Genomic DNA, 11,524 nt, shown 5'->3' with positions numbered 1-11,524 from the left:
AAAAGTTTGAGGTATCATGCAGGGACAGGACCGGACAGGGTGTCCGCAGACAAAGGGTAGTTCAAGAAGTTTTGATAACCATTGACGGGAGGGTGTTCTGCAGATGTCAGAAGCCAAAGGTGCATCACTTACCATGCTCCCATGTCATCGCGGCTTGTTCTGTATCTGGGTTAGATGCTGCGTCGTATGTTTCTCACTATTTCACAAAGCCGCTGCATAGACTTGGTGTCATGAGATATACGGCATCGGTATTCTAGGACCATTCACTGAAAAAATTCTCATCCAATGCTCATCCCAGATCCAGCAATGAAGAGGGGCATAGGCCGACGGCAGACGCGTCGTATCCAGAACGGAATGGACGGGTCCGAGGTTGGAAAGAAGAAAAAACGTTGCAACTTATGTGGAGCAGACGGTCACACTTACAAGAAGTGCCCACAGCTTTCAGTACCCACTGCTGCTGCCGAGGCTAGACCTTCCGAGAATCCGACGGATGGATCGGCTTCACCTACAAGAATTCGCCGCATCTAGTTGTGCACGTAACATCTTGCAATATATTTGTGTGTACGAAACTAAGTATATTATGTATATAATATGTGTTGATGTATTGTTTAATTAGTTGGCAGTGCGTATTTCTCTCGAATTTGGTTGTAACGAATGAAACCTTTAATGTAATATGTTATGCGGTATTTTGTTTAACGTTCTATTTATATTTCGTTCATTGTATTTTATGTGGTATTGTATCATAGAGCCACACGAGGTTCAAGATTCATAAATAAATATAATCATTGCAATCAAACATAGTAAACATATAAATATTGCAATTAAACATAGCAAATTTGTGTTTTATCGCATGGAAGCCCCTGCCGCCCCCCTGCCAGGCGGTAGGAGCCTCCGTGCGATAAAACAAAAAATTTAATTACATATAAACCCCTGCCGGGCGGGTGGCAGGGGGCCTGCCGCCCTGCCGGACGGTAGGAGTACAAACTTGTAAATTATAAAACCGAAAATATATTTATGTAAAAAATGATTTTAAAAATATAAAAATATAAAAAACGCTCCAATCCGGCCGGAACGAAGCGGCCCGGATTGCAACCAAGTCTGGGCCGGAATGGTCGTTCGTTTTGGGTGGTCCAAATCGAAAACGGGCCTGTTCGGCCTTCTTCCCCTCCATTCCGGCCCGGTTTCAATCCCCACCTCCCACCCTCCGGATCCATTCCGGATCGACGCGGACAGGGGAGGGCGACGGGACGCGGCTGGCGGCGCGCTCTCGGGCGACGGCGCGCGGTGAGAGGAGGACGCGGCTGGCGGCGCACGAAGGTTCGCGAGCGACTGAACAACGGCATGGCGGCGCACTGGCGGCGAGCTTCTCACCAGTCCGCCTCTCTTCTCCTTCCCTTCTCCGCGTTTCTTGGCTCCCAAATCCTCCCGTAATGACGAAGGGCGGCATCAGGAGGCGATGACGCGGTATCAGGCGAAGGTGTCGCGGCCGACCAGCGGAGGCCGCCTAGCGGATTCGGCTCCCCAGCGGCGGTTGTCCACTCTGATGTCCTAGGTTTCTTCGCTCATAGCTCTGGGTTCTTGATTTGGTAGGGTTCGATTCATGATCCTTTTGCTAGGGTTCGTGGATCCGGTTTTTTCTTTGGGTCATCTGCGGTAGCCGGCGTCTACAGCATGGATCCGGCCAGGAGTAAGGGAATAGCCGAATAGGGTTCTGGATTTGTCCGTAGAGAGTAAACTTGTTGTGTAACTTCCTCTTTACATTCCCATTCTGTCTGCAAACTATCTGTTCTTGGCTTCCTGTAGTTGCTCTTACGATCACAATTTAAAATATCACATCACATTGGACATTTTTTAATATGTTTTAGCTATCTATCTACAGGTTATTGATGCAAAAATTTTCAGGGTTCAGATTGGCCTTCTTTGTATAAAGTTTTGCTAGAACTTCGAAGTATATCTCGACTTGGAACTAAATTAGTTGTGTGATCATTATCCAGTCATCTTGCCTGTGTCAATTCAGTTTTTTATATATCAGCTGGGAATTGCCGGGTCCAATGGCCGTGATTAGTATTGCATTGTGTGATGTAAAAATAACATGTTCTGATTCCTAATGTTCATAGTCAGCGTCATGCATGCACTAGCAGGAACTGTCCGGAATGGATTAGGACCATCCGAACATCATTTTTTATTTGCTGGAATGGATTCTGGCCAGGAACCGTTTAGAGCAGGAATGAGTGAACCACCCTGTTTCACTGGATCCTGGCCTGGAACCGTTCAGGGGCAGGAATGGAAGCTGAACAAACGAACGAGCCCTAAGGCCTTGTTCGTTTTGGGCCGGAATGACCCGGAATGGTCTTCAATCCGGCCGGAATAAAGTGACCCGGTTTAAAATCGGATCCGGCCCGGAATCGTCGTTTCCGGAATGAAAACGGGTCATTCCAGCCCGTTCCACGCCAGAATCGATCCGGACCTCAAGGGTCCATGAACGAATCCAGCTGAGCGGCGTCCTGGCGTGCGAGGTGACAGCGGGGGAAGGCAAGGGGCGAGGGCTCGGCGGCGCACCGGCGGCGAGCTTCTCCTCGTCTGCCTTTTCACTGGTAAGCCGCCGCCTCTCTCCTCCTTCCCCTCTCCGCGTTTCTTGGAGTTGAACTCCGGTGGATCCGGCACATGAAGTGTGACACCTCTGGTGTCAGTTTAACCAAAGCCAGGCAATTAACATAACTTCACACACAAATGAGCTAAGAAAACTTAAATAAGAACCCTATGTTTAGTTTTTGCAAACTTGTGTGTAAATGTATGTGTGCATGTGTTTGAGTACAATGTGCTTGAAAAACAATTTTTGGTACACTTTTAAACTTGACTTGACATAAGTGGTAATAAGGCACTAACATACACCTTTCATAATGAGCTATAAACTTTCTATGCAAATCAAATTTAAACTGAAAAAACCATCAAAAGAAATGATTAATGGAACCATTCTTTGATTTGTGAAGAGCTACTAATTTAAACATTCAAATAAACATGAGTTCAATTTCTAGTAATAAGGAAGTTAAAAATAACTTTCAAACCAATGCACTTATGCATAGGAAAATGAATATACATATTCACCATGTCATGTTAAACAAAAGCCTTGTTGAAGCCTAGGAGTAAAAGTGCCAAAATTCACATGGAATGATAAATACTTCAAATGACAGTTTTTGAAATAATTAAATAACTCTCAAACCATTGCTCGAATGAAAAAGTGCATAACACAAAAGTTGTAGATCTCGAAAAACTGAGCAAAAGTGGTATTCAACACTTTTTCATTTGAGGCCAAGAAGAGGGAGAAATTTTGAAATTACAAAACTGATTTTGGAACTTCGATTTATTTACGAGACTGCCCCTGACGGCTTCTCCTACCTCTGCTCCTTCCTGCACCACGCCCACGGCGGCGCCGTACGCCGGCGCAGACGCCACCTGGCCGCCCCACGCGTCGCACCCCCGGCCAATCCAGCCGCACGCCCACTGGGTCACCAAAACCACTCCTCCCTGCTTGTGTGCGCACGTGACACGCGCCCCCGGCATCTCTCCGTGCGCCACGCCGCCAACGGCGTCGCGCAGCCCCGCCACCTCGCCGTCGCCCTCCCTGGCCAGGCCTCCCCCAGGCCACTGCGTCCCAGCTCGCCCTCCCCCTCCCTTTCCTATTTAAGGCATTGCAGCCCTCCACGCGCACGCCTAGAGCGCCCCGGCCACCATTGCCATGGCTGCCGAGCTCGGCTCGCCGCGGAGCCCCCTTCTCCGGCCACTCTCTTCCCAAACCAACCCCCTGAACGGATCACCCAAGACCCAGTGAACCTTCCTAGCCCGGCCGCCCCTTCCTTCCGTCGCCGGAGCACCACCGCGCCGGAACAGACCCACCGCCGTCCGCCCCTCTCCGTGGAGCCGCCGCTGCAGACCACGTCCGCTCGACCCAAGACCACCGGAAGGTAGCACGCGAGCCCCTCTACATTTTCCCCACTTTCCCCTCGCAGCCGGCCAACCCCATCGCCGGGAACCACCGCACAAACCCTGCTCTGTTCTGAGTTTTCCGCCAGGGACCCCAAGTTAAAAGAACCAAAACTTCCAGGGGTCAAACTGCAAAATGTGCTTAAACTCAAAACAGCAAACTTCAAAAATGTCTAGAAAATCGTATAAAAATCAGAAAAAAAAAATGCAAACTAAAATGTTCTGGAATCCTTGAAATAAGATCTACAAGTTTTGTTACATGAACATGTTCAGAATCTGTCTACATTTTAATCTACGAAAAAGATTAGATTAAATGGACTATGTTTGTTCTAGGAGTTGTGCTCAGTAACTATAGCTGGTTTTTGGCTAGGTGATGTCTTGCAATGTTTCTAGTACCTGGTAAAAATTTGAATGCCTTGTGACCACTAACTAGGTCAAAGTTCCAAGATTCCTAAATCTACTAGTATTGCTCATGAATTTATGCTGGTAGAAATAATGAGGCTCTGTGTATGAAACTTTTTCCTTGAATGAATGTTACTAAAAACTTACTGTTTCGAAAGTTTGAGAAATTTTCGATCAGTCTAACTATATATTTGAGTTAATGCTTGATAAGTAGGCTTTATTTGGTATATATAGTTCCTGTGCTTAGAAAAATATAGGTTTATTTCTGAAACTTTGTTTTAGTCATATAAACATGGCTGCAAAGTTTGAGCACCATTTACTGAATATTCTTACAGTTATAATCCATGCATGATATATCATGTTTAGTTTTGCTATTTTTGTTCTGGAAGCAATCTGTCATATCTGGTATTCATCTTTGGATATGTTACTAGTTAGATTGAGACGTCGGGCTCTATAGTCGGGGAGGGTGTGCCGGATCCACAGACTGGAAAGAAAGAGGAAAAGTTGTGTGGGTGACTTGGTTCCCATACGTGTGGTCTAGGTTCCCCTGGCCAGGTTGAAATTCGATTCAGAATCGTCCGCCTCTCACGGCATGAGATTGCTTAATATTTTCGGTCACACAGAGTAACAAGTGGAACATGATGATGATAATACTGCTGGTTGAGTAAATGAATGCTCTACCATGTTTGTGTAGAGTTAGATGCAAACTTAGAATGGTTAATCCAACTGGAAGATGGCTAAATAAAATCTGAAAATAAGGATCAACATTAGTGGCGTTTTTGACAAAACAAACCCCACCAACCAAAAAGCCTTGCATGTCTAGTTATCGGACTATATTATATCCGGTGACGGGTCAGTCTTGCTGAGTATTAGTATACTCAGTCTTACTTGTGGCACTGTTTTTCAGGTACTAACTTCGAAGATCTGGTTGCGAGTCTTTCTTGGCCGTGTACCTTGCCTCCGGGCTGGTCTGTTGAGTGGGATGGCCCTTCAGCTGGTGCTGACCACCCTCCCACTGAGTGACGCTTTTCGTATGGGCTTTATCGATACGTCACTTCCTTTCGTTAGATGTTTTATTGCTTCCGCTGAGACTATGACACTTGAATAATTTGTGTAGTTCGGACTTCTGTATTACTTTGCTACTCTGAACTTGGTTTGTAATAAATTTCCTTTCCGCTGCAATCACTCTGAGATGTATGAAGTGTTCTGTGTTGTAATCTCTGGGCTCACCTTCGTGTGAGTGTTGTCTGCTGATCCTGGAATAGCGTGGCTTTTATCGAGGCTTCACTCGAGGAACTACCGGTGAGTGCCAATTTGGGTCAGAGTTGCTTAGCAACAAAGATCAGTGCACCCGGGCCCAGTTAGTTTGGGTGGTTCCGCCACATGAAGGTCGAGCGGATCTGGCGGATGGCGACCCTGCTGGCGTGCTCGGGCGAGGTGGAGAACTTGTCGCCGCTGTCGTTGTGGCGCTCCTCGCCGTCGTGGCCGTTTGCGCCGACGGCGCCTCCACGTTCTACTCCTCGGTCCCCAACCTCGGATCCGCCCGCGTCGTCTTCGAGGTAACCGTAACCTTCCACCCCTCCTGGGTCTGCTGATAGAGCTCGTTTATCGCTTCGAGATTCACCGGCGATATCTGGCCCGGAATTCGAGCAAAAGTGACGATTTTTACTGGTTTAGGAATCGGGCTGGAGAGTCTTGTATTGTCCGTGCTCGTTGAGGGGCCGGGAAATCGAGGGTCGGGGAGGATCTGGGCGAGAATAGCCGTATACGTATCATTCCGATACCGATACGCGTATACGTATCTGTGCTGCATAGGTGAATTTTCAACCTCAGACAGCAGACTTTGAATAAGAAGCTGGTAGATTTCATTTTATTAGACTCAAACCTAAGAAAGTATAAGTTTGAGTTGCCTGTTCTATAAGTGATATTATTTCTTTCTTAGGTGCTATCACATCTGAAAATATTATTTTCTTAGGTACTTCACTCATTGCTTTACTTGATTTCCCTGCATATTAATATATACTGCATGGTTTTGGTTTGTTCGTGCAGGTTGAGACATAAGTTTGAGATGGTGGACGGCATGCAAGCTTCAAGACCTAAGTTTGAGATGTTTGAGAGTTTGTTCATGCGCTATATACATTTCTCTTGCTCCTCTTCCTCCTTTAGATCTCTCTGTCTAGCTTCTTGATTGAGTGATTGTTGGTTTGGAGCTGTTATCTACCACCGTTGTGCAAGTTTTAGATAAGCTCTGTTACTTATGAATTCTTTGAGTACAAGTAATTACTGGATTTTTCTTGTTTACTATTGTATTTACTGATGGATGAAAGCCTGTATGATAGATGGATGGATGGAAGCCTGTATGTGTTATATACTCAATGCCATAGCCACCTGTATTAGTTCCTGCCCAACCGAATGATTAAAAACAAGCAAGGAATGGTTCCTGTCCAGGGAAGGATTGAGTGAACTGGCCGGATGCACGCATTCCTGTCCAGGAACCGTTCCTTCCAGGAACGGTTGCTCATGCAACCGAACGAGCCCTAAAGGAGTACGTGCTGGTTTGTAGCCCTACCACAAACACTTGAGCATTCAGATGTCAATATTACCATCCTCCATTTGTAAGTAAACAATGATAACATGTATAAGAAACCGACAAGATGTGGAGTTATTCACAATTATCAGTAAAATCAAGGCAATGCCGTGGGAATCAGACCAATAGCTTGAGCGATAGCTATCTTCTTTCTGATGTAATGCTCATACAGTTTTGGTCTAGCAATCTGGAAAAAAAAGAAGATAAACTTCACTTCGGTTCGCATATTTAACACAAGCATGCAGATGAAATTATATAAGGGCATAGGGCAAAGTACCACTTTTTTAACTGCTTCTGCAATCAGCTCACGAGCTTTATCCTCTGTAACCTAAGGTAGGCAGACGTGTGAGTAAATAAAAGGACATATTTCAATGGATTGAACTTGCACGTTAGATACATAAGACAACTTACTTCACTGGTAACACTTGCCGTGCAAGTAAGAAACTGAAAATGAAAACAAAAGACGACAAGAGATTATCATATAAACACAAATAATGAAATAAAAATCTGAATATACACGCTATGAATTTACAAAATTATCTGCAATGAACAATTTACCTCCATTTCCATTTCGGAAGTCATAATCAAGCGCATATTTCATTCTGTATTGTCTTGATGGAAACATTTCCAATTTGTAAATTTCCTCCAATGCATCTCTGAAACTCTTCTGAGCATAGTTGGGAAAATAACTAATATGGACTGTCCTTCATTAAAAAAAAAAAGGCTGTGTGATAGTGCTGAGTACTAACCATTTGCATAGTCACCCGCAGCCAGATTTCAAAATAAACACCATCTAGGTCATTGAGCCAAGAAGCATCAAAACGCAAGTTATCCACACATTCCTAAGTCAAATGGTAATGTCAGATACAAGCAACCTAAATTAAATTAGGATCTGTGAGAAGTATCATACATAATAGCCAGTGTAAGCCAACTCCCCAGTGATCTTGGAAAAACCGGTTGCGATCTTAATTGCCTGATAGACTCCTCGTGTGCTTATCTTTCCCCACTAAACAACCGAGTAAATATAGTGGTAAAAGGTAAAAACTACATATACTATTCTCGTATAGTCATGCTTACCTTAAGAGATCTCGCCTTAATCAGGACATAACCTTCCATTCACTGTCCTCAGATAAAAAGGATGTTAGCCTAGAAAAAAGAGTCAAAAGCATTGTACAAAATTAGCTTTGCTTGAATTAAGCATACTTTCAGTTTGTTTGATAACTCTTCAAAGTAATTGATATATTCTTGTTCAGTCTCATAACTGTAAAAAAACTTGCGGTACTCATCCCAACCAGTGTACTCAGAGTCAGAACCAACCTACATCAAAAGGAAGAGAAGACCTAGAATTATTAAGCTTCGGAGAATGAAAAAATAGAAAACTTAAACAACAGAACTGAGCAAAGACTCTGAATATAATAAAAACATTTTTTTTTAAAAAACACGGTGACATTTTGTTTTGTTTTAGACATGGTTTTTTAAGGGAGCAGCAAAAGTGCACTGGAACTCATAAAAAATGTATGCGTATTTATTATACAAAATTACAAAAAGCAATCTGTTTGGAGGTAACCAAATAGTACCATTCTATTCTGGAATGCCTAATACTGTTTCATAAACGAACAAGAAGGTAGCAAGCAACTAGAGGAGCGAGAAATAGAAAGAGCGTGTCTGGGTTGCCAATATTTTGTTATTAGTCAAACCAACCAGTTTCACACGGAGAGTCAATTTTCTAGCATATAGTATAACGCTTCTTCTATGAGAAAGCTAACTAAATTTCAGTACACATGTCATGAACTCATCCTTACACATTTGTAAACTGGTCTAAAATCTGGATTCTTAAATAAATAAACATACTTCTACTTTTTGTAAAATTAGACCACATGGATATCCCAGAAATAAATTTTCATCATTTATGACAAGAAAAAAAAACTAAAACGGTCACAGAACCAGATTAGGAGACAACATCTGATTGTACTAACAGTCATCGCATAATTGAACACAGAAACAATGTATACACGTACACGATTTCGAAGTACTAGACGCTGATAGTCATCCAAGGCTTCAATCCTGCAGAGATCAGGGTGGAAGAACCAATCTAAGGTGCGATCTTCCTCAGAGTGCTTAAAATATCTCATCTTAGCAAGAAGCTCTCTAGATAAGTCCTCCTCAGGAAGGTCCATAGCATTGTGTTGCTTCAATTCAGCATTCAACTTATCCATGGAGTCTGTTTGTGATAACTGTACAAAAATAGATCACATATAACATTATATACTACACTGGCAACACAAATGTAAATAATGCATGATGTTTGGTGATTGATAAATAGATAAATACAGAAGCAGGAAGAAACCTTCAAATATCTGATGCGATAACGTGCATGGCGCTCGTAGACTGCCCTGAACTGCTCATTGTCCAGTTTAGTGTAAATATCAACAGCAGGTTTAGTGGGAAGCTGCTCTAAGTATTTAATGAACTCGTCAGAGCTGATATCCTCTCCCAAGCCCAAATCATTCAGCCTTTGAATCTCATCATCTGCCTCTTGTAAGTCTTGGCCCTTCATAACATGTACAATGGTATTCTTGTCTGTAGTAGATTCTTTATTGAGAGTAGGCGCTTTACCCTCTGTGTTCTTCTCTCCATCAGGTTGTGTCTGATTGATGCTGCGGCTTAGTGGCCGAGAAGGGGTCCTCCTGTCTACTACCCCTCGACCGCGCGAAATCGTGCCGGCCTTCTTGCCCCCATGGCGGAGCTTCTGCGGCGTCATCACATCATCAACCAACGCCTTCTTACCCGCTGCTGTCTCCTTCGCCCGCTGCTGCTTCTGCGACACCCCGCTGCTGATGGAACCGGTAAGCCCTTTCGCGCGGTGGTGATGCTTCGATGATGGTATCCCACCACTCGAGCTCGCATCAGCCCCGCCGCTGTCTCCTCCACCGCTGTGCTTCTTCTGCAGCGGCATCCTTCCAAACCCTAACCAAATCGAGATGAGATCGTTTACCCCGAACTCCACGGATCAAATCCCCTCATGAATCATGATTGAGGACCCGGAACGATTTTGCTGCCACCGCTGCGGGAATGTGTGAAGTGGCGGAAACGGAGGACGAAACCCTGAGGAATGTGGGACTCAAATATTAGGCATTTTTACCATTACTAACATTGATTTTGTAAAAATAGAACTCAAAATATGTACAACTTAATGTTCATACCATTAGGTATATTCCCTCTCTTTTCTTTTCTTTTTTCATGTATCTAATTTTATAGGTGAATTCACCGTAGTGCCCCTCTGTTTTTTCCAATGCACAGCTTTAGGCAACGTGGCATGATGACATCACCTAAAACATTCCAAAGATCTATCCAACAAGCTTCTTTCGTATAAGAAAAAACGCAGTTGGTGTTAGTATCTTTCTCTTTGTAAATATAACCTACCACCAGTATCTCCTAATTTAACTCTAACGTCGATATCACAATCTCCGTAACACGTTACATGAAAATTCAGTCCTGTTCCATAGTCCGTACGACGAACATCCATTGGAAGCTTCACTCATGTTGACCTGGGCTACTGACGCAAGGCGCAAGCCTCGTGCTTTCAGATTTGCTTTAGATTTCCGCCACTTGAGCTTTCACACAAACCCTCTGCATACACATCATCATCCAGAAGTCTTTGATGGTGTTGATGGTGACCGTGGAAGAAACGTGTGGCTCTTAGTAAGGTCAAGGGTGGCTGAAAGGCATTAGGGAGATACCCCGAGAGAGAAGAAATCCTTCCTGCCAAGTATTTGGAAGTTGGAATTAAAGTTTCATTTTCATCCAAGTGCTAATAATTGACAGTGTAAAGTCTAGCACTAGCTCGTTCAAACAGAAGTTTTTTTTATATAAAGGAAATGAGCTCAGGCCTATTGGCTAACGGGGGAATGAACAAAGAGAAAATGATCTAACCAATCCTAAAGTTATTCTTTCACCGTGATTGGCTATCTCCAAGGTGACGGTCTCCAATGCAAGACTCGCCCTTTTGAACATCACTTTTATCATATTTTTTTGTTGCAGTTGCACCAATAAGCGCAACCAATAGATCTCCCTAAAAATAGCCTGCATAAATGATGAATACTTGATTTTGTTAAAAATAATATCATTACGACATCTCCAAATAGCCCAACACAATACGGCTAAAGTAAAAGAAAATCTTTATCTTGAGAGAAATTTTTAGTTTCCAAATCAATTTGTGGTAAAAGGGAGCATTTTGGTTTATCTTGTGGAGATACATAGATTTAACAGTAAAGCTCCCTATTTATATAAATATCATCTAAAGTGATTACTCCCTTCAACTAAATTGATGTTGGTTATCTTAGCTACCAGATCAAGCCATTTTTGGAGTTTTTCATCTACCAATGCCATTCTAAACGAAATGTTTAGGGGTTCTGAACTTAACATACTCGCTACTGATGCATGTGGTTGGCGAGTTATGTTGTAAATTGATGGATATTATTTTTTAAATGGCCTTTGGCCCACCTAAGTGCCCTCCCAAAATCTCTACTGTTTCCCATCTTTAATTTCAAATGA

At 43.5% G+C, this 11,524-nt stretch overlaps 1 long non-coding RNA gene and 1 pseudogene across 1 annotated transcript; one reads left to right on the top strand and one right to left on the bottom strand.

Moving 5' to 3' along the window:
- Positions 1-5,773: 5,773 nt before the first annotated feature.
- Positions 5,774-6,779, top strand: LOC120693490. Its single transcript, XR_005682997.1, has 2 exons — positions 5,774-5,942; positions 6,433-6,779. It is a non-coding gene; the product is annotated as an uncharacterized LOC120693490 (long non-coding RNA).
- A 189-nt stretch (positions 6,780-6,968) lies between these two features.
- On the bottom strand, positions 6,969-10,063 carry LOC120689140 (annotated as a pseudogene).
- Positions 10,064-11,524: the final 1,461 nt, after the last annotated feature.

The sequence above is a fragment of the Panicum virgatum genome, chromosome 9N (assembly GCF_016808335.1).
Source record: "Panicum virgatum strain AP13 chromosome 9N, P.virgatum_v5, whole genome shotgun sequence".
Taxonomy (NCBI): Eukaryota; Viridiplantae; Streptophyta; class Magnoliopsida; order Poales; family Poaceae; genus Panicum; species Panicum virgatum.
Note: the sequence above shows the minus strand (reverse complement) of the source record. Positions and strands in the feature narration are given on the sequence as shown.